We start from the raw sequence: 27,858 nt of genomic DNA, 5'->3' as shown, positions 1-27,858 counted from the left end.
GAATGAGCGTTTAGGGAATCCGAAACTTGGGGAACCCCGGTGATCGTCTGCTACCCGCCCCCGCACAACATGCAGCCTCACTTCACACACACACACACACACACACCCCACACACCTCCCGTCCTGATTTGTTTACAGGAAAACAAGTCCGAGAGCGTCGGATACTCAAAAAAAGTCACGCAGCGAGTCAGGGGTAGGACCAGGATTTAAAAAGGTGGGCCCATATCCTGGGTAGCCTCTAGGAAGCGCTAGACACATGTAAGTGGTTCCTTTTCTGCGGTTGTTATTTTATCCTCCCCCTACCCCGCACCCCTTAGGGACAAAAGTTATGGCGGAAAGAATGCCGAAGTCGGGAATCGTGGGTTCTCTCGTGGCCAGCGCTGCCACGGTATGAAGTGAACAAAACACTGAACTTCTTTGAGTTCCTTCAGGTCTGCAAGTGGGGCCGGTGAGACCCTCCTCACTGGGTGGGCTGAGTTAGTGTAGCATCGTCGCCTCCAGGGCCAGGAGCTGGTCGCCTAACAGCCCCCTTCTCTACCCTCCCTCGGAGATTCCCAGAGCCTTGATGGAATGACAGGATAGGAGTGTGACTTGGCAGGACCAGGTGTCCTTACCCCTGTGGAGAGCAGTGAGGAGGGGAGGAAGGTGAGGGAGGAAAGGTCAGAAGTCAGCACTTTCCCTGTTGAGGACTGGGGTTTGAAAGGCGGACCTGCAGCAATTTGTGTTCTTAGATTCTAATTCTGGCTTTTCAGCTTCTGAACTTAGGGGAATTCAGCCTTGGGTTTATAGCCCAGAGCTTTAAGGTATTTGTGGCTTTGAGAGTTCAGATTCAATGGCCCAACGGCAGCTGGTGTCAGAAATTTTGACAACTTTTCTTCACCCCACGCCCTCATCTCTCTTTCCCTCCAGTAGCAGAGGAAAATTGAGTGGCTCCTGTGAGCCAGGCACTGAGCTGCGGTGGGGGGATACAGTGATGACAAGATCCAGTTACTTTCCTCTTGGAGGGAACATTCTCTATTTTGTTGCCCTGAATCATTTTCTTTTGTAATCAGTGAGCTGATGTTCTTAATCATTTTTTATGTTAATGGTAATAAAAATAAGTTTCATGTATTAAACACCTACCACCAGCCAGGCATTCATCTGAGCCATTTAAATATGCTGTTTCTCCCCACAACCATCTCGAGCTTCATGTATTATTATTTGGATTTAATATGTGAGGAACTAGGCTCAGAGAGGTTAAGAATCTTGCTCAGGTCACACAGACCGCTGGAAATTGACCTCAGGTCTTTGTTACGTTCCCTTGTGTCTGCTCTGCTCTGGAATTTTTCATCTTGTAAACTATTAGGGGTCTGTTGGGGAATGGCACTTGGATGGTGGGATAGAACAAATTACCATGCCTGATCCTCTGGAACTCCTTTCAGAACATTCTTTCAGAGCTCCTGTATTTAGAAACTTCAAGACTTAAGGACTTTGTGTGTTTCTCTCTGCCTTACGTGGTTTAGTAGGCTTATTTTCTCCTTATGTTGAGAAATAGCATATTTTATCCAAAAAATAGCAGATCTGTTCATGTTAACACCCCTGCTTGGAAGCTTTCATGGCTTCCCCTTATGACCAGGAGAGAGTTCAGAAACCTTTGCCCGAGAGAGCCTTTCATACTCCCACTCCTGCTCTCCTGTCTCCTCTCTCACTTCCAGGATCAGTCAGGAAAATCTGGGCTATGCTGCTCTAACAAACAAGCCGGACAGCTCAGTGGCTTACCCCAGGGAAGTTTATTTCCTGCTCACGCTACAATGCCCCCACTAAGGGTCTGCAGGGGAGTTTTGCTCACTGTGGACACTTGAGGACTTGGGCTGAAGAAGGCTTCGTCTTGACACGTGCTTCTCATTACTATCTTGGCTGGAGGAGAGAAGGCAGCAAACCATTCACTGGCTCTCGAATCATCCACCTGGAAGTGACACACTGCACTTTTGCTCAGGTATCACTGGCCAAAGCAAGTCATGTGACAACGCCTAATTTTAAATCTCTGTAATCCTGCTGAGTATCTTGAAGGGAGAGAGCCAGGACTATTTGGAGAACAACACTAATGACTCTAGCAGTCTCCTTTCTGTTCACCAAATGTTTGGCTTACTATCTTTCCACAGGCAGAATTTCCTCATTCTTTCCTCAGGGGGGACAATTCTAAGGATTCATCTAGTCACAGTGTGTCAAGCTCACTTTCCAGGTTCTGGGTGATTCGTAGTAGACTCTGTATCAGCTCCAGATGTGACTTTTTTTTTCTAAATGTGAGATATCTTTCCTGTGCACCCTCAAGACGTAAAGTGGGACAGAGACAGGCTAACTGTAGTGGGCACGCCGTTTGGAAAGTGAAGGAATGGGAAGCCACAGTAGATGCCAGTCCACTGAGCAGACAGGTTGAGGACCACCCCCCACCATCCAAAACCCCGATTAGACCCTGATTCTACCCGCTTCGTGTAGCTGCCCTATCCATTGCTTTCCATGACCTCTGGCTTTGCTCTCTGAGAAAGTCTTCCTTTTCTATATCTGAAGATGGCGTGAGGAAATATGTTTTAAAATAAGCTTTTATAAAAATTGGGGGAGGTGCAGAGTGATACTAAGTCTTGAATATGGTCTCCTTTAATCCCAGGCTGATGTGCTTTTGGCTGGACAGCTCTCACAAAAATGTAGGCTTCTTATCTGTTTGATTCCAGGCGTTCCATGAGCTCATAGCCACAGCCAATTCTTTCCCAGACATACTTCCACGTTTTGCTGTATTTCTTTGCTTTCTTGTTCTCTTGCCTGCTGGTATCTCTCCCTCTCTCATTCATTGTCCCTCCCTTCTTCTCTCTCTTCTGACTTGGTTTTGTGCACTGTGGGTTTTCTGGGCTTTGGTGGGAGAGTGATACTTCTCCTCCCTTTTCCAAAGCCATTCTGTCCAATTGCAAGCGTATGCTGGGTAATATCTTAATTTATCCAGAAGTTATAACAATAGGTTTGAGGCCATACCCTTGACTTGATACATACTTCAAGGTTGATTTTAATTGGCCTTTTTTTTTTTTTTTGCTGAAAACATATCATAGTTTTATATTTTACTAGTTGAGACTGAGAAACAGTAGCCTCTTCTAACCCTACAAATCTCTGAATTTATAGATTGTCCCTACTTTAATTTCTGCTTACAAACTGGGCAAATCTTCTCTGAGCTCATCTCTTTTTTGTAATAAGTTTCCAAATGTATCTAACAGCCATCAACACAGGCTACTAACATTTTGTTTTACAATCTCTTGCTTTTTAGTTCATTGGGTTCATGATATGCCTTCTGCATTATCACAGGTGATATATTCACCAAATAAATCACCATCTTTTTATCTTCTATAAGTGTTCTTAGTTATTGCCTTCTAAATGAATGTTTGCTTTTATTTGTTGTTGTTATTACATTACCGTGTATCTAGGTTCTAATTTTTGTATCAGTCAGGATGGGCTAGGTTTGCCACCATGTTGAACAATTCTAAAATCTCAGTGGCTTGGAACGCCTGGGTGGCTCAGTCAGTTAAGCCTCCAGCTCTTGATTTCGCCTCAAGTCATGATCTCAGGGTTGTGAGATCAAGCCCCTGTGAGACTGAGCCCCGTGTTGAGCCTGGTGTGGAGCCCCATGTGGAGTCTCATGTTGAGCCCCATGTTGGGCTCCACAGTCAACAGGGAGTCTGCTTCTCTCCCCCCCACCTCTCCCTCTACCTTTCCCCCTCCCCCGATTGTGTGCGCACACACACACACACACACACTCTCTCTCTCTCAAATAAATAAATAAAATCTTTAAAATCTCAGTGGCTTAACAAAAAACCTTTCTTTCTTGCTCATACTACATGTTCAAGGTCAGAGGAGCTCTGCTCAATGTACTCATTCAGAGACAGAGTCTGAAGAAGGCGTCCTCTTGATAAATGCTTCCATAATCATCCCAATACCTCAATAGGGGAAAGAAAGCATGATGAATTCACATTGGCAATGAAGGTCCCTCCCAGAAATGACACACATTACTTGCATATCCATTCTATTGGTCAAAAACAAGTCACATGATCCTGTTTTACTTAAAGGGTGCAAGAAAATGCAATTCTACTATGTGTCTGGAAGTCAAGAGCTGGAAATGTGCACCTTTGTATAGCCTAGGTTACACTATGGTAGCAATCCAAAAATCTTACTGGATGACAACCAAAGAATTATTTTTCATTCATACTGCATGCCCATTATGGGTTGGCTGTGTCTCTGTTTCACACAATATCATCGTTTCTCTAGGAACCTTTATGAAACATTGCTGATTGTCATGGCAAAGAGAAAAGAGCATGGTACTTAAAGCTTCGGCTGAGAGCAGTTCGCATTGTCAAGCCTGACATCAGTGGGTCTGGGCAGCAATTGTTTGCGAAGAGTAATTCAGTCTACCATACCCTGAACTACACAGTGTCTCAGCTACCCTAAACATTTTCAATTCTTCTAACGTTTTTCTGTCTTTCCACTTCATTTTATCCTTAATCTAAATGCCACCTGGCAAACTCTGACTTCCCCCTCAAGATCCTGCTTGAATAATTTCTCCCCCTGAAACTTTCTGTTACCCCGTCTCCCGCCCTACACTCAGATAGTTATTGTTTTCTTTGGCTCTCACCATACTGGGTAAACACCTGAAGCAGAGAATGTTTATCATGTAGATGTCTTCTTACATCCCTGACTCCAAATCTAGGAACTGTGTCTAATTCTTTTTTAAAAATATTTTTATTATTATTTTTCTAATTCATTTTTATATCTCTGATGCTTAATGCAGTGCCTGGCACATGGGAGGTTAGAAAGTTTTCAATAAATGCTTGTTGATGAATTTTTAAAAAATAGCCTTTTCTATAGTGGAATTAAGGGGGTATTTTAATAGTCAAATAGTAATAGCACTTTGTTTTAATACATAAAAATTGGGACATATCAAACGCCCCTGCTGAAACCTCCTTAAATGCATCCTATTGGATTTGGGATAAAACCCAAATTCTTTACCTTGCCTATAAGATCTCACATTACCTGGGCTATATTAGCTCTCCAACTATTTTGTAGCCATACTGGGTGTGACTGTTATCAGTCAGGAGAGCCTGGGTTATACTACAGTAAAAAAAAAAAACAAACAAAAATCTTGGTGACTTAAGACAAAAAAAAATATTTCTTATTCCTGCTCCATATCCATCAAGGGTTGGCAGGGACTCTGATCACATTGCCTTCTTTGGGACCCAGCCTAATGTAGCACCTACTTTCAGGAACATTACAGATCTCGTGGTAGACAGAAAGCAAACTTTGAAAGGTCTTGGCCAGGCAGTTAAGTACATTTGTTGGAGAACGTACCATGTCATTTCTCACAATTCATTGGTTAAAACTAGTCTCATGCCCACTCTCCCATCAGCCCTACCCCCCACCCCCAGCCACAAGGAGACCAGGAAGTGCAATCCTATTTGCCTGGAAGGCAGAGAGCTACACATATTTGGTGACCAGCCCTAATGACTGCCACACTGGACTTCTTTAGTACCTCAAGCAAGATAAACTATTTTTTGCCTAAGAACCTTTATAATAGCCCTCCCACCTCTTCCCTGTTCTTTGGTCAATTTCTATTTCCTTTGGATGTTGGCTTTAATAACACTTGAAGAGGCTTTCTTTCATACTGCACCCTTCCCCCATTTAAATTAGATTCTCCTCTTATACTTTCTCATAAATCTGTTTTTTCTTTATAGCAGTTGGGAACTCAGGAATGTAATAAATAACACTCCTTCCTTTCCCTCTTGAGCTCAGAACCAGCTGGAAGTTAGACACAGGAGTCGGATGAATGGAGATCACAGTGTTATTCTGATAAAGGAGAGATTGCAGGACATGGCAGACACAATGGGTTTCCCAATGATTTACCTGGAATTAAACTTACCTATTGGTCCCTGGCAAAGGTGGGCACTTGCAAGCCACGTCCAAATAGACAGTGAGTGTGTACATCCTGTGGACAAATTGATTCTGAAAAGACAGAGCAATGGCTGGTGTGGGCATGCTGGGTCTTTCTTCTGACTTCAGCAATCAGATAACCCAAACCTTTCTCATGGGAAGGAAATAAGGGATGGAGAAAATGGACAAGAAATTATTCTAACAAATATCACCTCATGGAAAGCTGAAGCCAGGGACCTAGAGATTTCTTTGTAACAAGAGAATTTACCTAAATTTGTTATTCCATATTTCTTTGTGTAAGTCTTATTTTAAGATCTGTTATGCCCACCAGAGACAGGATAGGCATCCTTTAGTCTTCACTGTATCCACAGCATTTAGTATGGTGCTTGGCACATAGAGGGTGCTCATTAAGTCTCTGTTATACATCAGAGCCCCTGTGGAAGTCCTTCTTTTGGATCAGCTCTCCACAAAATTTGTTCTTATGTGCTTGAGATTGGTTTCCAATTTTGGAATGTTTCATTCTCTTCCTCACCCTCCACCTGTTTTTTCTTTTTCTTTTTTTCCCAGATTGTCAGCTTGGATATATGCATTCACATCACAATTGGAGTAAAGAGGCAGAAATGGAGAAAATTGAAATACAAGTGAGTGAACTGAGTCATTGTAGAGTATGCACAGACTAGGTTTTGATCAAGGAGGAATGTGTAATGGTTGTGCACAACATCATCCTTCTGGTGATTTCTTCTCAGCATTCAGAACTTCCACAAAACTTCTGGGATCATAAAGTGGAAGGTCATCTTCGAGTCCTGCCCCTTTCCCAGTGCAGGAATCCTTTTGGCAGCATCTTCACTTACTTATATACTTCTAGTGATACTCGCGGCTGGGCAGTGCTAATTCTGCTGAATGCTGTGGTTGGACCTCATTGGGAGCATTGTGGGCATGAAACAGTGGAATGCAATTTTGGCCAATCAGATCTCAGAGAGGGTCAGTCAAATGGTGAGAAGCCCAAAACTATGTCCCATGAAGAAGAGTTGAAGGAACGGGGCATATTTATTTACCCAGGGGGAAAAATAAGTGAAGTCTTCAAGTAGTTGTGCAAATGTCACATGGGAGAGTTGACCTAGTCTGTAGGTTTGTAGGTCAGAATGAGGGTAATGTTTAGAGGTTAGAGAGGAAAACTCTGCAATATTTAAGGGAGAAATTTCTGAAGTCACAGTTACTTATCAATGGGATAGTTGCCTTAAAAGTGGAATTGAAGGCCATCCATTCAATACATATTTGTTGTCTACCCTGTGCCAGACACTATGCTGGCTTAGTTTATGATAAATTCCCAGTGAGGTCGTAGTAGCTTGTAGTAATCATCACTTTATTTTCAAAGTTGATAAAAATCATCTTTAAATATTCTCTTTTAGAATTTGGTCGGGGGTTGGTGACGAACATTAGTGGTTTTCAATTCTGGAATTGACCCTTTATTACTCTCAAAATTTGAAAATCTGAGATGATGTTTTCTTATGTCCAGTGTTAGTAAGATGGACATTCTTGTGTGAAGACAACAAGAGTTTTTGGTATTAATAAACGAGTTACCTGCACTTGGGATCACTTAAGATAACTCTCTGTATTCTGATGTATGACAAATATTTGTGGCAGAAAAACTGCAAAGTGTTCACCAACTCCTTTTCCTGCTGTGCACACAGCTAAACTACATTTCCTGGCCTCCTTTGTAATTAGGTGTGGCCGTGTGGCTGAGTTTTAGCCAATGCAGAGAGGGTGAAGCTAATGCATGCTAGGTACAGGCCTGGCTCCTAAAACCATCTCTCCCCATCTCCTGGTCAAGTGTAAGGGACATAGAGAAGGACAGAGCCACAGACGGAAGGAGCCTGGGTGTCTGAATGACCACATGGAAAACTGCGCATTGACAGGAGTGTTTGCATTAGAGTTGACCTGAATGGGGAATCAACTGTATTGTGTTGAACCACCGAGATTTGAGAGTATATGTGTTAAAGTTGCTAGTGTCTTCTTATTCCACCTGGTGCTGCAGGATCCACTCAGTGAGAGAATAAATGGAACTGAAGTTAGGGATTTTGTTCTGCCCTTTCCTGTTTGAAGAGAATTAGTGGAGGAGGCAGAAGTAAAGGACATAGCACTTAATTATATACTGACGCTTCCTGTTGGTAATATTTTCTTCCTGTAGAATTTATAAACTTCTTGAGATGTGTGACCATTTCCTTCATCATCTTCTATATTTAATCTTTCACTGGATATTTATTAAGAAATGCCAGGTTGCTTGGGGATTTCAGAGGAAATATAGGTAGCACATTTTGTTAGCTGTGTTGTTCATTTATTCAACAAGTTTTGAGCATTTACCATGGGCCAATCACTGGTAAACATTGGTGAACAAAAGCTACAGTACCTGCCCTCAAGTTGGGGCATAGCAAGGGAAATAGACAATATGGGGCAAGACTAGTCGAGTATGATGATGCTATGAGAAAGGGGGCAGGATGTTCTGGGTTCACACAGAAGAGACATGTGACAAAGGTAGTGGCTAGGGAATTGTCCTCTAAGGAGGTGATGAATAAATTGAAACCTAAAGGTTGAGGAAGAGTAGCCAGGAGAAGAGGAGTCTGTGGAGAGAGAAAGAGCATTGTGGGACGAGGGAAAGCATGAACAGGGTCTGACTATGGGGCATGACTATGGGATATGTTTGGAGGGACCAAAAGGTAAACTTGAAAGGAAGAATGGAGAGGATGAGCATGAGAGGAGTAACTTGTAATAAATGTATGCACACGCTTAATAAATGCATACAGAAGGCCTTATACTCTATGTGTATACATTTACCTAGGAGGAAATATGGCTGATGAACCAACAAGATATCAACAGTTGAGATATTTGGGTAATTTCCATTTTCCTCCTTCTGTTGCTCTTTTTGTTTTAAAACTTTCTATGATAAACATGTATTACCTGTGTAATATAAATAAATAAATAAATAAATAAATAAATAAATAAATAAATAAATGTTTTCTCTTATTAGTTGTAATTGCACCTGCTGTCCCTCATTGGATCCTCACAGTAGTTCTCTGAGCAGATGGAGGTCCAGAGCTGATACCCAGGGAAGCTGAAATTAGCTTTCCTAAGGTCCCGTTGAGTCTACTTTCTCTCCTTTGCACCTGCCTTCCCTGCAGTTTTCTAGGTAGTGATGATGGCTTTTCTTGGAACTGCTCACACGAGTGCCGTGTTGCATGTTTGTGTGTATGTAGTTCGCAACCTGGTGAAAATGGGTCAACGTTCTCATGATCCTGACCTACCTAAGAGCCTTCCCACATACAGAGGATGTCCTCAACCTACTGGACTACATCACTAGACTTGTTTTTTTTCTGTGAGACCATCATGTTCTTTGCCTAGTGATTTGGCAGTAGGGGAGAAAGCTATTGATAATTTTTAAAAATGAAGTTAGGGAGGAGATCGTTTCCCATTATTCTGTCAACCCACATCTTGATTGATGAGCATGTTGATGCTTGGCCAAACCAGTGGATGATGAATATTTACAATGAACATCCAAACACTTGAAAGTCTTAAAATACTGTATTAACGTTCTCTAAATTATGTTGTGGTAACAAACCACCTCCCAAATCTCAGAGTCTTCCAACAAATGAATTTATTTCATGTGCATGTTACATTTCCATCATGATTTTAGGCCTTAGCTCTCTCTCTGAAACTCAGGCTGAAGTGGCAGCCCCCTGTCTGAAATATTGCTGTTGTGTGTCATGGGATGAGAGAGAGGTAACACCATGAGGTTGCTCTTAAAGTTTTGCTCACCTGTCACTTCCACTCACCTCTGATTGGCCAGAGTGTGTCCCAGGACTTGACAGGAAGGAACAGCAAATATTTTGACAGCTCTCTGAATGTCAGTTTCTTTATCTACAAAATGGAAATAGGTAAAATATATTATGATATATTTGAACCCTGAAATATCATGTAGCTAATTTAAAAAGTGAGTTAAAAAGATAAGTTGACCTAAAGACAAACCCATGATACCACATTACATGAAGAAAGCAAGTTGCAGAGCAATATGTATAATATGGTCTCATTTTTGCATACATTAAAAAACCCTTATACCTGAGATATTTGTTTGCATGAGAATATAATAGAACAGCTAATGTTTAATGAGTGGCTACATCATATGCCCATCACTGTGCTAAGTGCTTTTTACATGCATTTGCTCATTTAATCTTTGGAGAGTCCAGAGAAAGGAGTAGAAAGTTACCTATCAAATGGTGATTGTCAGCTACTTTCACTGGGGGTGGGATAAAGAGATGGTACTTTTTAAAAGCATATGATTTCTGTGAATTTTTCCTGGTCACAATAGGTGGATTAATCAGCTTTTGTCATGAAACAAACCATCACAAAATCAGAGTGCTATCTAAGGTTAAGTATTGTTTTTCCTGCTTATGAGTCTGCAGGTTAGCTGAGGTGGCTTACACTTCTTAAGGTCCCGGTGGGCAGTCTCTTCTCTCCACCGCGTGGGGCTCCCTGGCAGTTTTCAGAGTAGTGATGCTGGTTTCTCCTGGAACTGCTGATTCGAATGCCATATTGCATGTGTTCATGTGCACCCTGAAGAGATAGAGTTGAGTGTCCAATGCAGGTCTGCTTGATGTGTCTCATTCTAGAACTCATCCTAGAGAGGTAGGATCTACCAGGGATCTGTTCTTCTCATGGCAGAGGTTGGGGCAAATGGAAACATGGGAAGCTTTTTAAGACCAAGGCTTGGAACTGGTATACTATCATTTTTGCCCACTTTGTATAGCAGAAGCAAGCCACATGTCCAAGTCCAATATCAGTGAAGCTGGAAGGTCATGGAGGATATGGAAGGAGATAGTGAATATTTGCTGTATAGTCATCTACTATAATCCACATTCACTGCTTTGTTAGTTATAAAAATAACAATAAAGTGAGGAAAAGAGAATACTTAGCCAGCATAGTTTAAATTGTGTTCAATATATTACAAAGTTGCATTAAGCATTTCTTAAAAATACAAACTCCATATTTACAATTATAATGAGCTTAGTGATAGCCACATGGGCATTTAATTAATCAGAGTACTCATTGCCTGGAAGGGCAGGTAGGCATTTACACCAGCTTGGTTTATGTGGCTTATGATGTGACATTCTAGGCATAATTCAGAGACTTTATTGGCCCTCTATATGCATCCTTGCTAATTGTGTGGCCATCTGTAGCACAAGGAGCTTAAATCATGAAATAAGAGATTCTTAGAGCGGGAAGGGCTCTGGTGCCCATGGTAGGCAGGTGCCTTCTAACTTACATGGACAGCTGCTTTTGCCAATTATAGTTATTCTTGATTGGGTGTGTCTCACATTGCTGGAAAGTGGTTATGGAAATCAAAATTCCTTCATTCAGCCAGTGGCGACAATGGACCTCCCAGCTGTCACTTACCTGAGTGACACATTAAATTAGTAGCTAAGATAGGATTGAAACCCAGGTGTCTAGAGTGGGCCCAGGGTTTCTTACTTTTCTCTCTGCATAACACAAACATCAAGTGTTTGGATCATTTGGGAATATTCACTAGGTCCTGAAACTTCCATTACTCTCTTTAAAATATATATTGTCTTCTTTCTCTACTGCTTCCTCTGTCTTGCAAGAACCTAAGCACTTCTTAGACCTACTAAGTCTGAGTCCTGGGACGAAAACACCAATTGGCACAGACGCTGAAATAAAGAGTGCCATGTTAAATTCCTGAAGACACTGGCCAGGGAATCATGCCTATTTTAATTTCCTTTCTATTCAAGCTAATTTAGACAATATCTGCTGATCTAGCTCATGGGAATCAACTACATAAAGAAAATGTTTTATTAAGGACTTTGTAAGGATTAAGTGTTGTGTTCCTCAAGTTTCAGTAATTTACGCACTGCTTTCTTCATTTTGCTATGTTCACTTACAGATCTAAAATTAATTTTCTTGGTATTTTTCTTTAAAGAGATTTACTTTCTTAAAACTTAAAGATATTTTTTATAGGAGATGATGTCTTACAATTTTAAGTTGATTTGAGTAACAAATATTACTTGCCAGAAACATTTAGACCACTGTAAAAATAAATACACAGTCATTCAAATACATAGATTTGTCCTTGTACCACCAAAAGTATTCTCTTATTCTATAGGAGGTAGACATTCTCCACTGATATAGTGAAAAAGTATGGGCTTTGGAATCAGGAAGACTTGGGTTCAAATCTCAGTGCATTCCCTTCCCAGTAGTATGATCTTGGGCAGTTGCCTTAAACTGTTGAACATCAGTTTCTTGTCTATAAAATGGAATGACAACAGCTATCTCATAGCGTGAGTGTGTGTGTGTGTGTGTGTGTGTGTGTGTGTGTGTTCAAAAAGTATCAAATGTCATTCCTGGCTCATAGTAGAAGTTCAAAAAATTTAGCTGCCTTCTTTCCCTCATTTTCTCCCCCAAATGGCATTCATGGACCCTATTGTTGGATAAAGGAATGTTCTGTGGGCAGAATTAATTATTCCCTGAATATCTTACTGATCAATTGCTTACCACATCACTAGGAAACGTGCTAAATGTTGTGGGTACAGTGAAAACTGGGTAAATGGACTTGCAGACTTGGATTCTAGTGCTGTTTCATCACCTTTGGATGAGTCACTGAACATCTCTGAGCCTCAGTTCCCCCCTCTGAAAATGAGGGTGGTCATTGCCACTTCCCCCTGCTTCGCAGAACTTGGGTAAGGAATGCCACAGTAGCAGGTAGAAAATGCTACAGGCATTTCTGCTACAACATGACATGGAAGTTCCTGCAAAGCTTGGTGTTCTGCAGAGTTGTACATTAAAAAATAATAGGCCTTTTTGCAAAAATAAGGTTGAGGCAGACCACTGAAAACCTGTGCAGTATTGTAACCACAATGCTAAGATAAAACTCTCAGTATCCTAAAAAGACCTGTTAAATTTTGACAGAATAAATAAATAAATACACACACACATACTATAGCAAATATAGGACTCAACCTTAAAACTGGCAAAGGTTGCTTGATGGGAGGCATAAGGGAGAGAGGGGGCTGCCCAGTTATGGCAGTGAGGGCAGGTGCTTGAAGATGGGGGCACACTGTGCAATAAACCCTTTTAAGAAAGGCAACGTGGGCAAACAGCTCAGCAAGAGGATGGAGGGTGAAAGGGCACTATGCCCAGTCCCCCTAGTTCTGTATGCCTCTGAGGCAATCACATTCCCCTGTGCAGGACAGTCTCTGTTCCCCTGCTGTTCCTCAGTGGAACAAAATGCTAACATCCTGGAGAAATCAGTGTGAAAGAAGGCGGCTCTCATTCCCCTAGTGATCAGTCTTAGCTTGTCTTCAAGTCTCACGTGTCACAGTATCGTGTCGTAGAGCACGGTGGCCGCATATGCTGATGTGGAGGGCGAGGGGTGCAGTTCTCCACCAAGAGCCTGTCCCAGTCCCGGGCTTCATGAGCTGCACAAGCAGAGACTCCCAGAGGCAGAATACATTCAGAGACTTCCCTCCCTTCCCCGTCTGACTGGTCCACACCGCCCTCCTCTCCTTGGTTGCAGGGCTCTTCTTCCTCACTAGCCTGTGTCTCCTGGAGAGAGGGCTCTGTCATATTCCCTGATGTGCTCTGAGGGCTCCCATAAGGGCCCTGGAGCAGAATGGTTGCATGAGAGCTGAACCCCCTTTCCTAGGCAGGGAAGGGCCCTGGGCTCTCCTGAGAGCATCGGAACCAGTGGACCCCCTTGAGATGAGGATGCAGGCACTCTTCCAGGACGGGGACACTGTCTCATTCAGCTCTATCTCCAGTGAGGCAGGGACTCACTCCTCAGTGGGTCCCAGCCCTACTTTACCTATGCGAGAGCATGAAGGGGCTAGGGGCATATCTTCCTCCTCAGTGTTCCTCCTTCCCTCCCTCCCTCCCTCCCTCCCCACTCCCTGCTGACTTCTCATTCTTTTGACAAATACTGACTGAGGATCTATCCCATATCACACATTATACAAGGTCCTGGGAATGAAGTGGTGGGCAAAAAAGACATGGAATCTGCCCTCATGGTGCTTCTATATCACCTAGAGGTTAAGCACTTAACCTCTGGAGCCAGAGTGTCTGGCTCTGGTGTCTGGCTCTGTCCTTGATGCATTATATACACTTGGTCAAATTCCTCTCTCTGAATCTGTCTCCTCATCTGTAAAATAAGGTTCACAATAGAACCTATTTCAGAGGGTTGTTATGGATGTTAAATGAATGATGAGTACCTAACCCAGGAAGTGCCCAGTAAATGTCAACTGTGATCACTGGTATTATAGTTACTATATATAGGTAATTAATAAATTAATATGAAATCACAGTAAGCAGCTAGTGTTAGGAGTGAAAAAAGCCAGGTGGGGATTGCCTGTGATCTGGAACTATGTTTTCCCTGCAGTGTAGTTAGCAGGATATTGAATATTACCTGATGGGGGAGTTGGGAGACAGTTGAGCTACTGACCTAGAAGATCTCCAAACACTTCTGGCTTTAAGGAAAATAAAATGGAGGATCTTCTTAAAGGGGATGATCTGAAAGGGCCTCTCTAAAGAGGGGCTACAACACAAAGGATATAAATGCTGACCCTGGGAGAGGAGAGTGGTTTGGGAAGGGCATTCGGGGCAGAGGAAAAGGCAGGGAAGAGCCATCACCAATGATCAGCTGTTGAGGACTTTTTCTACAGGCTCTGCACTAGGTCAATTCTGTTAAAAGATCTTCCGTTTTCCACTGCTCAGTTCAAGTGTCTACTGTATGGGGGGGCTCTCAGTTGTGGCTTTTAAGTTCTGGAGACTGGACACTGGAGAGTGGGGGGAGAGGGGCAGAGCAAGAGGGAGAGAAAGAGAACCTCAGGCAGACTCCCTGATGAGCGGGGAGCCCAAGACAGGACTCGATCCCACAACCCTGAGATCATGATCTGAGCTGAAACCAGATTTGGTTGCATAACTGACTGAGCCACCCAGGTGGCCCTGGCATCATCCATATTTTGAAGATTCTAGAGCTCCACGTCTTTTCGGGCTATTACTGTGGCTCACTCTACACTGCCATGTCTGTTGGACAGTTGTTTTATTTCCCAGGCTACCCTTGAGCAAAATAAAGAAAGGAAATACAATGAACATGCATTTCTAGGTACCACATTCCAAATTCACCCCCAGCGCTTGCTTCGGCAGCACATATACTAAAACTGGAACAATACAGAGGAGATTAGCTTGGACCCTGCACAAGGATGACATGCAAATTTGTGAAGTATTCCATATACTAAACAAACAAACAAACAAATAAATAAATTGACTCCCAATCCCAAAGTTTCAAACCGTACGTGTTACTAGCCACATACAGTTTGGGTAACCTTGGTCATGTCATCTCATTTGCTTATTCCTTCACAAATCCTCATTCAGCAAATACCGATTGAGCAAGAAGTATATGCTAGCATGACAGGCTAGATGGGTCACTTGGGGCCTCGGCTTCTCCACCAATAGCGTGAAGGCCTGGGCCAGATCACTGGTTCTCCACTGTAGTGCTGACTCCCAACCTCCATTTTAGTAAACAAATTAGAGTGGATTCAAAAAAGTAATCCCTTTAATAGCTTCAGTTTACACCCAGGGATACTGAAAAGCTTTCTCTGGTGGGAGAGAAAACTGGATTGACAGCTAGCAGCTGGAAATGTTTATTATTATTACCCCATGAATTGTTTTCTCTGCCTAGACTGTTAGGCTATGTGAGTCTCACCTGTCCAGGACGCCATGGAAAGGGTTGAGAACTGCTGAACTGGGTGTTCTCTGAGGCCCTTCCTGGTTTTGACATTCTCTGAGTCCTGTGATTATTTCTTTTTTCTTTGGCTCTTTCATTTAACACCAATTCATATGTGTGTTTCCAAGAATCCACGTGGCTCTCTCCCATGTCAGTCTCAGGGATTATGCTTCAGTTTTGCTTAGTAGTTTCCCTAAGATTCCACCCTCTTGATTTACTCTATTTTACAGACTTTTCAGAACCTTCATTTCAATGAATCCTGTGTGTGTGTGTGTCCCCACACTCAAGGTCTTTATCTCTGGTAGCTGTAGGCACTTAGTAACTGTTGGACAAATTAGCAAATTCTTAATGATTATCAAGAACTGTACCATACGCTTACCTACAGGTAACAACCTTTGGGTTTTTTGACTTCTTTTGTGAGGGTATTAATTCTGAAGATGGAATTGCTAGATACAAAGATATAAGCAGGTTTTTTGCTTTTATTACCAACTGCCAGATTGCCGTGGTGCTTTTGTTTTACGTAAGTGGTGGTATTGCCGATAATATTAGTGGTAATTATTTATAACATTATCTTAAATGATCAAATCAAGGGGTATTTTCTCTCCCTTTTTATTCTAGGTATCAATATGCTTTACATTCCAAACTCTAATAGTTTCCCCAAAGCCAGTCAGATCAGTGCTGCCTGCTCTGACTTTAGCCAGAGAAGAATGGGGCTGTTCCCACGCTAGGTATCAGCAATGTTTATGTCCACCCTTTTGCCAGTTCAACGCCAGCCCGGTTTGGAGTTTTCCAGGATGATGAGATGATGATGGTAGAGGTAATTATAACAACGCTGTGTAGCCCCATATTCTGGATAAGGAGACGAAGACTCAGAGAGGGGACACAGCTTGTCTTCAGACACACGGCTAGGAATTAGCAAAGACAGGATTTACTTCTGGTTTCATCTGACTCCAAGCCTGTCTCTTTCCACTAAACTGTACTGCACCACTCCCCAAGTGGACGTTCAAGGTCAGGAGCCTCATGGGACCAGCAGGTCTGTCAAGTTCTGCAGGACCAAGCTGTTTATCGTTGCAGAGGACACTCATCACTGCACTAATTACATTAATTGCTGCCCACTCTGGGGCTAGGTGGGTGGCTTAACACTACCTAGCAACATGGTAATGATGCCTGGGCCTGCCTTTCTGCGTGAAAACATCTGACTGCCTTTTTTCCCCCCTCTTTTAAACTCCTTCCCATGGTGGCCAGAGATAGTAATTATAGGTTCTATTGGTTGGAAGTCAGTGACTCTGTGCCTTGTAGGGGAAAGGTCAAGACTCTGAACTTTGCCTTCCATCAACATCAGCTGTGTGCTTGACACTTTATTTAAGGGATCTTTATAATCCTCGTGATAGCTCAGAAGGAGGTATTATATTATCCTTGTTTTGTTTATAGGGGAACCCAGTCACCTCTTTGGGATCACATAGCCAGGAAGGGCTGGAAACCGGCTTAGAACTCAGGGCGGTCGGAGGACAAAGTGAGTTTCCACTCATTTCCCTAGACCACAGTACCTCTCAACAGGAGTCTTTTTCCTCCTGATGCTCCAAACTGAATTACCAGAGTAATTGAGTCTGCATTTCCGGAGAAGAAGCAGGGCACTGGGAATCGGTGTTTTCAGGAGTCCTCTATTGCCGAGGGCTGAATATTTGACATTTCAACTGTCCTACTACTACCCCTTCCCTGAGCTTCTCAAGGAAATGGTAACAGAGTGTTCCAGTTGACTTTTTAAGAAGTAATCTGAAGACTATATCCGCCTCCTTCCTGGGAATGGACAAGATGGCTTTGGCAGTTCATCATGATTGGGCAAATGACTTAACTTCCCCAGAGACCCAGATAACAGAAGTTAATGTAGGAAGTAATTGACTTTGGAATGTTGTGTATGCATGCACTTTATGGGTGTGTCCATATCCGTATGTGTATGTATACATGTCAATAAATGTGTGTGTGCCCGTGTGTGTGTGTTCTTCAAGAAGTCTTAGAGAACTGGTCAGCATAGATGACTTGGTTCCCTTCTTACCTACCACCTATCTGTAAATGAAGTTTAAAATTATATTTTACTAAAGGTCAAAACAATGGCGTTATGTAATGACACAGAGTCGTGGTTAAGATACAAGGAGGTAGACCAGCATTGAATCTTGGCTCTGCCGCCTACCAGCTGTTGTGACTTGGGCAAGTCACTTAACCTCTCTGGGCATCCGTTTTCTCATTTCTAAAAATAGAGACAATAACAGTTCTGACCTCATGGGGCTGTTGTAAGTCAGGGAAGTTTTTGAGGGCAGGGACTATGTCGATAATCTTCTCTGCACCCAGCCAGAACAAGGTTTGGAAGGAACAGGCTTTGGACTTAGACAATCTCTCGACTCTGATTCCAGCATTCCCATATTGGCTGTGTGACCTTGGAGAAATTACTTAACTTCTCTGGGCCTCAGATTCCTCAGAATAGAGGCTCATGATTCCCACCTCAAACAATCGTTATATGATGAGGTGGGACGTGTGAAAATCTAGTACAGAGGCTAGCACCTAGGAGGTATCCATTTCCCTTTTGCCGGTCCCAGAGTCTGACATTCAGTAATTGACGACTGAGTTCTTGTTTCTATGTAAAACAGTCTTTTCTGTCACACTTCATTTGTATTTTCTCCTTCCCACGCTTTTTCTTTCTTCCCCTTACCTTCCTTTCCCTTCCTTTTCTTCATCCTTTTCAGTCTGCTCCAATCCACTGTGACTCAAGGCCTCCATCCAGGACTCTCCATCCCCCAGAATCTGACAGCAGCCTTCTCCCTGGCCTCCTTGCCTCCAGCTGGCCCTCTGTTGTTTATCCTTCCAGAACCTGCACCAGACCTCCCCCCACCCCTAGTGGCTTCTCATCACACCCAGAGCAGTCCAGCGTCCTCACCGTGGCCGGCAGACCCTGTGTGGACAGTGTCCTGGCAAATTCTCGGACTGGCTTCCTCCTGCCCTATCTCAGTTCCCTCTGCTCCAGCCTCGAAGGTCTCCTGGCCATTATTGGAACTTTTCAAGCACATTCTACCTTCGGGTCTTTTATACTTGCAGTTCCCTCCCCCTCCAAGTATCCACAGACTTCACTCTCACCTCCTCAGGCCTCTGCTCTCCTGTCACCTTATCAGGAAGGCCCTCCTGGAAGACCTGCATAACATGGCACCCCCAGTCTCTCCCAGTCCCCCATTTGATTTTCCTTCTCACTTCTCGGTGAAATAGTATATATTTATGTATTTACTTTTTATTGTCTCTCTCCTCCCCCCACAGTAGAATGTAAGCTTTATAGGAATAGATTTTGTGTTCCCCCCCTTTTCCTATTTATTTTTATTGAGTGATAGCTGACATACAACGTTATATTAGTATCAGGTGTAGAACCTAGCAGATCCACAGTTACATATATTATGAAATGTTCACCAAGATAAGTGTAGTTGCCATCTGTCACCGTACAATGTTATTACCATGTGATTGCTTTCTGCCGACGTACAGTTGGCGCTCCATAAATAGTTGCTGAGCGCATGAAAGTGTGTGACCTCTCTCTGAAGTGCCAGGGATGAGCCCGCATCCATGCTGCAAGTGACTGCAGGTCTGGGCGGCTCACTGACCAGCATGCATGTTGCCCAGACCAAGGTGATGAGCAAAGAGGAGGTGGATTAGGCACCCCCCCCCCACTTCACACCCGCGCCCCCGGGGACCAGTGCTGTTGCGTATGTGGCAGTGATGTGCCCACTCTCACACTTGTGCTTCCTGCTGTCGTTGTGGGGTTGTCTGGAATTCCCATGGCAGCTTTACAGTATGATTAATTTTGCACATACAGATGCATACCGATCATAGATAAGGATCGCTCAAGGTTTACATTTGGCACAACACATGGAAAGTTAGAAGTATGATACCTAACTGTTCCCAGCCTATGAAAGCAAAAACACAAAGTCTGCTAGCTGAACCCCTCTCCTCCACTGGTCTCTCCCCACCCCCCTTCCTTCTCCCTGTCCTGATTCTGTTCCTGTCACAAAGCCTGGTAGCTCAGCCAAGTGAAGGACAGCCCTGGGAACCCAAGGCTCCAGACCCGAGCACCGTGAGATCTCAAGCAGGTGGCCCCATCGCCTGAGCCTCAACTCCTTCTTCTCGAAGATGGGCCTTGAGAACATACTCAAGAATACGTCTTGAGCGGAAGTTGACCAAATGGGACACCACTGTGGCGTGGCTGGCGGGCAGTGAGCACATGCCGATGCTAGTGCTTTCCATGCTGACTGACTTACCTGACCATGGGGCTGGGAGAACCTTGCGTTGGCTTCAGTCAACCTTCAGAACAGGCAACCCAGCTGAAAATGCAGACAAGGCCTTTGGGACTCAGCACCTCATAAGGTGTTTCACGGAGGCCCTACTGTTTGCATGGTGAGGTTTCTGAAGATCCTGGGGCAGGTGGGTGGCTGGGATGTTGCAGCCATGAGAGGCGCGGTTGCGGCTAATCCTGGTTTCCTAGGGCCACGGGAACAAATGCCACAAGCTTGGTGGCTTCAAACAACAGAAATTTATTTTCACACCGGTCTGGAGGCCCAAAACCCTGCAATCCATGGAAGGCTCGAAGGGAGAAGCCACTCTTTCCCTCTTCTAGCTTATGGCAGCATCACTCCGACCCCTGCCTCCCTCTTCACGTGGCTGATCTAGGGCCCACGCGAAATCCAAAATGATCTCATTTTGAGATCCTTAATTATGTCTGCAAAGACCCTATCGCCAAATAGGGTCACATTTGCAAGTACCAAGGGTTGGATATATCTTTTTGGGGGACACAATTCAACCCAACCCACTACAGAACCCTTCCAGCGCACTGACCTCCCCCGCGCCCTGCCCTAGAATTTCAGATTCCGCCAAGGGACAGAGCACACAGCTGAAAAAGCAGAGTTTCTTTTCTTTCTTTCTTTTTTTTTTTAAAGATTTTATTTATTTATTTGACAGAGAGAGAGACAGCGAGAGCAGGAACACAAGCAGGGGGAGTGGGAGAGGGAGAAGCAGGCTTCCTGGCGAGCAGGGAGCCTGCTGCAGGGCTTGATCCGAGGACCCCAGGACCACGACCCGAGCCGAAGGCAGTCGCCTAACCGAGCCACCCAGGCGCCCCCAGAATTTCAAGTCAAGAGGGAAACAAACCCCACTGGAAGGTGGGCAGGGAGTTGATTCACTCGTTCTTTGATCCAGAAACACCTGCAGGGCCTCTCTGCTGAGCGGGCCGCTGGGAAGCAGGAATTACAGAGCAGAGGCCCTGCCTTCAAGGAGTTCACGGACTGGTGGCAGCAGACAGAGAAACAGGCGTTTTCAGCTCAGAACAGCAGCAGGGCTGTGCAGGAGGTGGGCCCTGGTGCTGGGAGGCTTAGCGGGTATGGGTCCCAACTCTGGGGGAGCGGTGCTCAGAGAAGACTCCCAGAAGCAGGATTGTCTCACTTGAGGCCAGAGGGATGAGGCAGTGGGAACCAACCTGCCCAAGGAGGGAAGAGTTCTGGAGAGAAAGGAACAGAGGCGGGAGAGCCTGGCCTCTGTGGGTCCTGCACAAAGTAGGGGGTGGTGGGCTGGAGAGACAGGCAAGGGGTCCCATTATATAGGGTGCTTTTACAAATAAAAATTAGAAAAAGCCTTTAGTGGAAGGTGATATTCCAGTAGATTTTAAAATTATATTTGTTATGTTGTGTCTTTTTAAAAGAACTAGATCACATACACAGAAAAGTGCACAAATCCTGAATGCAGCTTGGTGAATCAGTGAGTAGCTTCACATGCACCCCACTGAGGTTGCTTGGGTGTCTGGATTGTTGGTGGCAGGGGCCGGATAGAGGAGAGTCTGAGATGGGCCCAGGACTCAGAAGTTCTTTTTGTCCTGTGGATAAATGACACCCCATAATAGGAAGAACCTAGGACCTAGAGAAGGCAAACTCAGGTATGAGCCCCATATCTGGTATTTCCTTGCTGTGTGATTCTCAGGCAAGTAATGATGCTTCTTTTATTCTCAGTTTTACTATCTATAGAATGGGCCAACAGCATCTGCTTCACCAAGACATTGTGAAGATTGAAATGAGACAAAGCTGGGGAAAGTTTATGCAAAATAATTGCCAACAGGATTCTCAAATTCTAACCTGTCTCAAGTCTGGACTGCTTCATTTGACCTTCTTTCTTTTCCATCTGACAGTTTTTCAGATAAAAGAGGAGTAGAGGAGGGAAAGAACTTCTCTTTTTGCAGTGCCTTTTAGTTTGGTTCTCATTCCAAAATAATTTACCCTGGATCTGGATCCGGATCCATATCCAGAGTGTCACTCCTGTGCCCTTCTTTGTCCCTGCCCTTCCTGCTCACTGCTGGCCCTCCCATCCAAACGGGCTCCACTGAGGCAGAGGAAGGAGGGAGGGAGTTGGGGAAGAGGTTTGAGGCTGAAGATGATTTCGATTCTCCTTTCCCAGCCTCCCTCCGAGGACCTGCTGTCCCCAGCTCTGCACTGGGCATTGGGAATTGTCTGTGGTGGGTGGAGGGAGACATAGGGGGGAAACATGGCATTACCACTCAGATGGTGGGCTGGCTCATTTATTGAGGCAAAACAAAAAAAGGTCCAGAACAGAGCAAAGCCAGCTAGGGTCCAAGTCTTACTGTTAAGAGGCAAAAAGCCCCAAAGGAGTTGAGAAACAGATGAGGCCACTTTATTGGGTAAAACACTATAAAAAAGGTGAGCTCAGGACTGGACTCCCCTCTCTCCTCCCATTTCAGATTCTTGGCATTTCTGCAATAACTCTCTTTAAGTGTTCTAGACCATCCTTTTACAGACATTGTCTTATATGATCCTCACAACGAGACCCCAAAACTAGGTATTGTAATTACCCATCTTTTCAGACTGATACTTCCAGTGACTTGCTCCAGATCACACCACTCACTGTTAAAGGAAGGAAACCACTTTGGGCCCCCATTCATCTGGCTGCGAAGTTCCTGCCCTCTCCACGCAGCTCTACGGTTTTGTTGAAGGTCTGGGGAAGGGAGCCACATGTTTTATCAGGCTGCATCACATTGCGTGCATTTTTAGTATGTGTAGGTACATGTCAGCCAGCATGTTGCTGTGCCTGCTGGGTGAGTCGTAATGATTGCATTTTGAGTGGCTAACTGCATTTTTGCTGGCAAGGCCCGGCTCAAGGAGAACAGGAAAGGAAGCGTACTAGCCCTCTGTGTGGGAAGCCAGTCACACGGGTGAGGGCTGGTCCTTGAACAAACGATTGGGAAATGGCTCTGTTTAGCCCTGGTGGAACTTTACTTCACTGGGGGCCCCTGGCTTTTTCCATGACTATTCTATTTCCAAAGCACAATTCATTCCCTATTCTTAAAAAAAAAAAAAAAAAAAAAAAAAGGAACTAATTTTGTTTAGCACCCACTCTGTGCCATCACGGTGCTGGGTGCTTTACGGCAATGATCTCACTTAATCCCCGCAAATCCTGCCGAGGGGGCACCATGAGCATCCCTGCTCAGCCCCCGAGACAGATGTAGGAAGGTGGGGCCATTTGTTCGAGATCCCTCTGCTGGTGTGGAGCGGAGCCAGGGCTCCTGCCCAGTGCTGGCCAAACTGGCATCTTCAAGTCATTGGTAAGACATCTTATTTTTCAATTACGTTGTAAATTGCCTCTAATTCAGGACCCAGGATGCTGGTGAACGGACTCTGCTCCTGATCTTCTAGAAAAAGAAATGCTTTATCTTTTCATTGCTGAGTAACTGCAGTGTTTTGTCCCGGAGATAAAAATCTTCACTTCAGGTCACTTGAGTGTGATATTAGGGTAGCGCGTTTGACTTTTTTCTCTTGGTGTTTTTCCTAAGGCATCTGGCCTCCTTTGAAGACCTTTCTCTGCTACAACGGGTAGTTCTTCTCTGCTGAGGTAGCACCAGCCATGACAGCGAAGGCGAGACCAGGGGTGTGGATGAGCCTATCGTCAGGAAGGCCGGCTGTGCTCAGAGTCCAGAAGGACCTCTGAGATTGGAGATGGGCTCTAATAGTCTCCCAAAGACCCTGGGTCCCCACTTACACAGTGCCACCATAGCAAGGAGAAGTCCTCAGCACCATCTGAGACCATTTGTCCTCTGAGACAAGCATTTGGGCCACCAGCCCCTTTAAGAGATGACAGTTTTACATACCTGGATGGTCTTAGTTTTTGCACTGGGCAGACAGATTGACCAAACCTTCCAGAAGTGGCGTGAATAATGAAGATGAAGGTCTTTGCAACTTTAGGGCCTGTTCTTTTCAAATCTCTTTTAAGGCTCACAAAAGCCGGGAGCAATAGGCAGAGAGACTAGGGGAGAATGAGCTCTTAGCATGGCCGTGGCAGAGAAAGCCCCAGACTCGGGCTGTGTGACCTTGGGTACCCTCCACTTCACCTCTGAGCCCCAGTGTTTTCTTGTGGCATTTGACTGTGGTACCACTCTTTCTTCCTTACTCCTGTCCCCACATGGTGGCTGTGACAATTAAATGGGAATATGTTTATGCCTTTGGAGCAGGGTCCCAACACAGAGAAGGGACTGGGGCAAAATTCAGGAGGCTTGGGTTGAACTTCAGATTCTTCCTGCCAATCGGTATCTCCTTTCTCTGGGTCTCCCTTCCTGTAAAATGAGGGGATTAAAGTAGGTAATTTTTTCCTTTAGGGTCTCTTTTGACTCAACACGCTCTGATCCTATCTCTAAGTAGAGTACTAGAAGCAAATTTTAAGAGATGAATGGACTTTTTTAATAGCTACTCAGCCATTCAACAAATACTTACTAAGGGCTTTCATGTGTTAGGTGATGGAGGTAGCACCTGCCTTCATGGACCTTTAGTCTAGTACAGATGCTTTAGGGGCACCCCCTCATCTCAGAGAGTTGAAAAAGTGCCAGGGCTCCACGGGGAGCACTGTTCGCTGAAAGAGCTATGTCAGGCATGTAATAGATGCTCAAATATTCATTGAGCAAATAAATCAATGCAAACACCTTAAGGAAGCTCTTGGGGTGACCCTAGAGTTGGGGAACCGTTCCTAGGAGTCAGGAAAGGTTGTGGGAGCTCTGGCCAAGGGTGTGTGTAATTGCTAAAGAGTTTGTTTATTGAGACATCTGAGAATGAGAGGATCTGCCCCTACCTGCCTGGTTCTCAAGGGGGCCGTTTACTGGAACAAGGAACAATGACTGCTTCCCATGCCTTGTCTTTTCCCCAGAGGTGGAGCCAGGGCAGATGCTGGAACCCAAAGGGAGAAGAGAAGAGTGGCTAGAGGAAAATGCTAGCGTTAGTATGACACTTGGGCCAAGCCCAGAAGACCATGAATAATCACGGAGTCTCATCTGTATCCCGTCGAGAGAGAAGAGGGGCCCTGTTGGAGCACAAGGGCCATATGAGAGTTGGCCTCAGGGTCATGGTCAGGAGGCTGCCTGGGGAGGTAGAAAGAACTTGGACTCTGGAGTTGGAGACTGACTTGGATTTGAAGGCCATGGAACCTTGGGCAAATTACTTCACCTCTGTGATCCAGCTTCCTAATCTGCTAGACATCACAATGTTGACCTCTCTAAGATGTTATGAGGTATAATATGTCTCAGGCACCTACTGTTGGTAACTGGGACTAACTATAGATTTACTGATTAGTGTTTATAATTATTTCATCATGTATTAACAGGACCTGGGTCCTGTTTCTGTGCAATATTGAAAACCAGTGGTAGGAGCAACTTTGATGAGAAATCTTAGAAGCAGGTTGTATTATCTTTTTTTTTTTTTTTTAAAGATTTAATTATTTATTTTAGAGAGGGAGAGAAGAGAGAGAGCGCTTTTGAGAGGGCACACTCGAGCAGGGGGGAGGGGCAGAGGGAGACAGAAAGGCAGAGAGACTCTCCAGCAAACTCTGTGTTGAGCCCAGAGCCCAACACGGGGCTTGAGCTCAAGACCTTGAGATCATGACCTGAGCTGAAACCAAGAGTCAGAGGCTTGACTGAGCCACCCCAGTGCCCCTGTATTATCATTAATATAAGTGAAATGGTGCTTCAAGACTGAGTGAATTTACAGGGATTTAGCTTTAGCTTAACTCACCCACTAACCGGCTGTCTGACCTTAGATAGGCATTTTTGCCCTCTTTTGAGACTTGGCTTTCTCCTCTGTTAAAGAGGAATAATTTTCATGCTCAACCTTTTCTCATCCACCCATTCAACATTTATTGAATACATTTAATGAGCCACCCTATGCTTGGTGCTGAGGACACAGGAACAAAGCATAGTCCCTGTCCCTAAGGAGCTCACCATCTAGTGGGACAGACCATTAAACAAATACCTACAACAGAGTAAGACAGGCCTCGTCCTGTCTAAATGGACAAGAAGGCTTCTTGGCGGAGGTGCCCTCTCAAGCTGAGAGCTGAAGGATGAATCGTTTTTAACCAAGTAAAAGTAGGAAAGGAAGTGAGGAGCTATAGGAAGAACATTCCAGGAAGAAGGAATTCCATGTGCGGAGGCTAGAAGATAAATGGGCAGAGCAGATGTGATATTGTGGCTGGCTCAGTATGCCTTTCCGCAGCGTGGACTTTGTGTAAAGGCGGTGGGCGACCCCTGAGAGATTTGGAGTGAGGGAGTTAGAATAACATCACTGCAGTTGCATTTGTAGAAAGAACACTCAGGGTTATATGTGCATATGTCAAGTTATATTATAGAGAGCCGTGGGGGTAAGTCGACGCTTACCTCCTCCTCTTCTTGACCCCCTTCCTCCTCCTTTCCCTGCCCACAGAAAGTAAAATAACCCACAGGAGCATGCCCGGTATAGTGTCTGGCACATAGTAAGTGTCCAATGAGCATCTCTCATTCCCCTTTTTAAAGTAGTCCTTGAAAGAGAAATCCCCTGGCATGGAGTGCCTGTTGGGGCAAAAGTGCTGAGGGCGGGGCTCTTTGTATTTCTGGCTGCTATTCGGGGATAGCTGACAGGATTTAGGTCAAAGGAAGTTCCCCAGACAGTTCAGTCTCAACCAGTCATCTGGGGTTTCAGGGAGGGCAGGTAGAGGTCAAAATCCCTCTCCGATTCCAGGAGGCCATTCCTCCCCAGGGTCCTGGTCTTGAAAACTTACCAGACATGGGCAATCCTGCTGATTTGTTCAAGTTAGCTTCCTCATCTGTAAAATGGGTATGAAGTTACCTGTGCTGTAGGGCATCATCAAGAGGATCAGAAGAAGCATGTGAACCACAACAAAGTAATACAACAGATCCCATTCACTGATGCCTACCTTAGGCCAGGCCTTATTCTTATGAAGCCATATTATCACTAGCCTTATTTTACAGATAAAGAAACTGAGGTTCAGGGAAATTATGCAAATCACCCAGGGCAAAGTAAGTGGCTGTAGCCAGAGCCCTGGCGTTTTAACCCCTATACCGTGACATCTATGACCTGCTGTCCCTTGAAAACTACCAACTGCTCCCTGAGCTCTTGGCATGATTCAGGTGATCCAGAAATGCATGCAGAAAGGTGGAAGAAGGAAGGAAAGGGCAGTGTTTGCAATCTGAGAAAGCCTTTCCCAATGCCTCCCACCCCCTCCTCCTAGCCAATTTAGGGTTTCTCCCAGCTGCACTCTGGGAAACGTTTCCCTGCCCAGAATTAAAGTGACCTGTTACTTGCCTGATGCCTCACTAGTCTGGGACAGGGTGAAGGCAGGAACTGTGTCTGTGTCATGGTGGTATCCCCAGGGCCTAGTACAGTGCCTAGCACTCAATGAATTATTTGTGAGTCAATTCCTTCTGTCACTTGACTGGCTTTTCTGCTCAAGCCTTCCTCTTGGCCAAGAGGTCTAAAGAAAAGGAACTGAGGCTTCAGGGGAAGTCCTTGGAGGTCCTTGGGCATTTTCTGATGGAGGGCCACCAAGAGGTGATTGAGCCAGCCTTGGGCCAAGCCTCACACCAGCCTCCCCCACTTCCAGACAGCTGGGTGGACCCAGAGGGCTAGGGCAGCCTATGGCACCCTGCCCACCTTCTCCATGGAACTTGACTCTGGAGGGCCATGCACAGAGCACAGGGCCCAGGTGTCATCTGAGGAATCCTAAGGGCTTGCTGGGTGTACCTGGATGTGCAAGCCTCTGTACCTGCTGGGTGCCTTGAGCTGCACCGCCCCCCC

General features: G+C 44.8%; 1 non-coding gene across 1 annotated transcript; it reads left to right on the top strand.

The window, feature by feature from the left end:
• Nucleotides 1-15,128: 15,128 nt before the first annotated feature.
• On the top strand, nt 15,129-15,235 carry LOC112824085 (U6 spliceosomal RNA). The gene has a single exon (XR_003208218.1). It is a non-coding gene; the product is annotated as a U6 spliceosomal RNA (small nuclear RNA).
• Nucleotides 15,236-27,858: the final 12,623 nt, after the last annotated feature.

This window comes from Callorhinus ursinus, unplaced genomic scaffold, assembly GCF_003265705.2.
Source record: "Callorhinus ursinus isolate GAN/ISIS: 27379988/994484 unplaced genomic scaffold, GSC_fseal_2.0 scaffold9, whole genome shotgun sequence".
Classification (NCBI taxonomy): domain Eukaryota; kingdom Metazoa; phylum Chordata; class Mammalia; order Carnivora; family Otariidae; genus Callorhinus; species Callorhinus ursinus.
The sequence above is the reverse complement of the archived record's forward strand: the minus strand, read 5'-3'. Positions and strand labels throughout refer to the sequence as shown.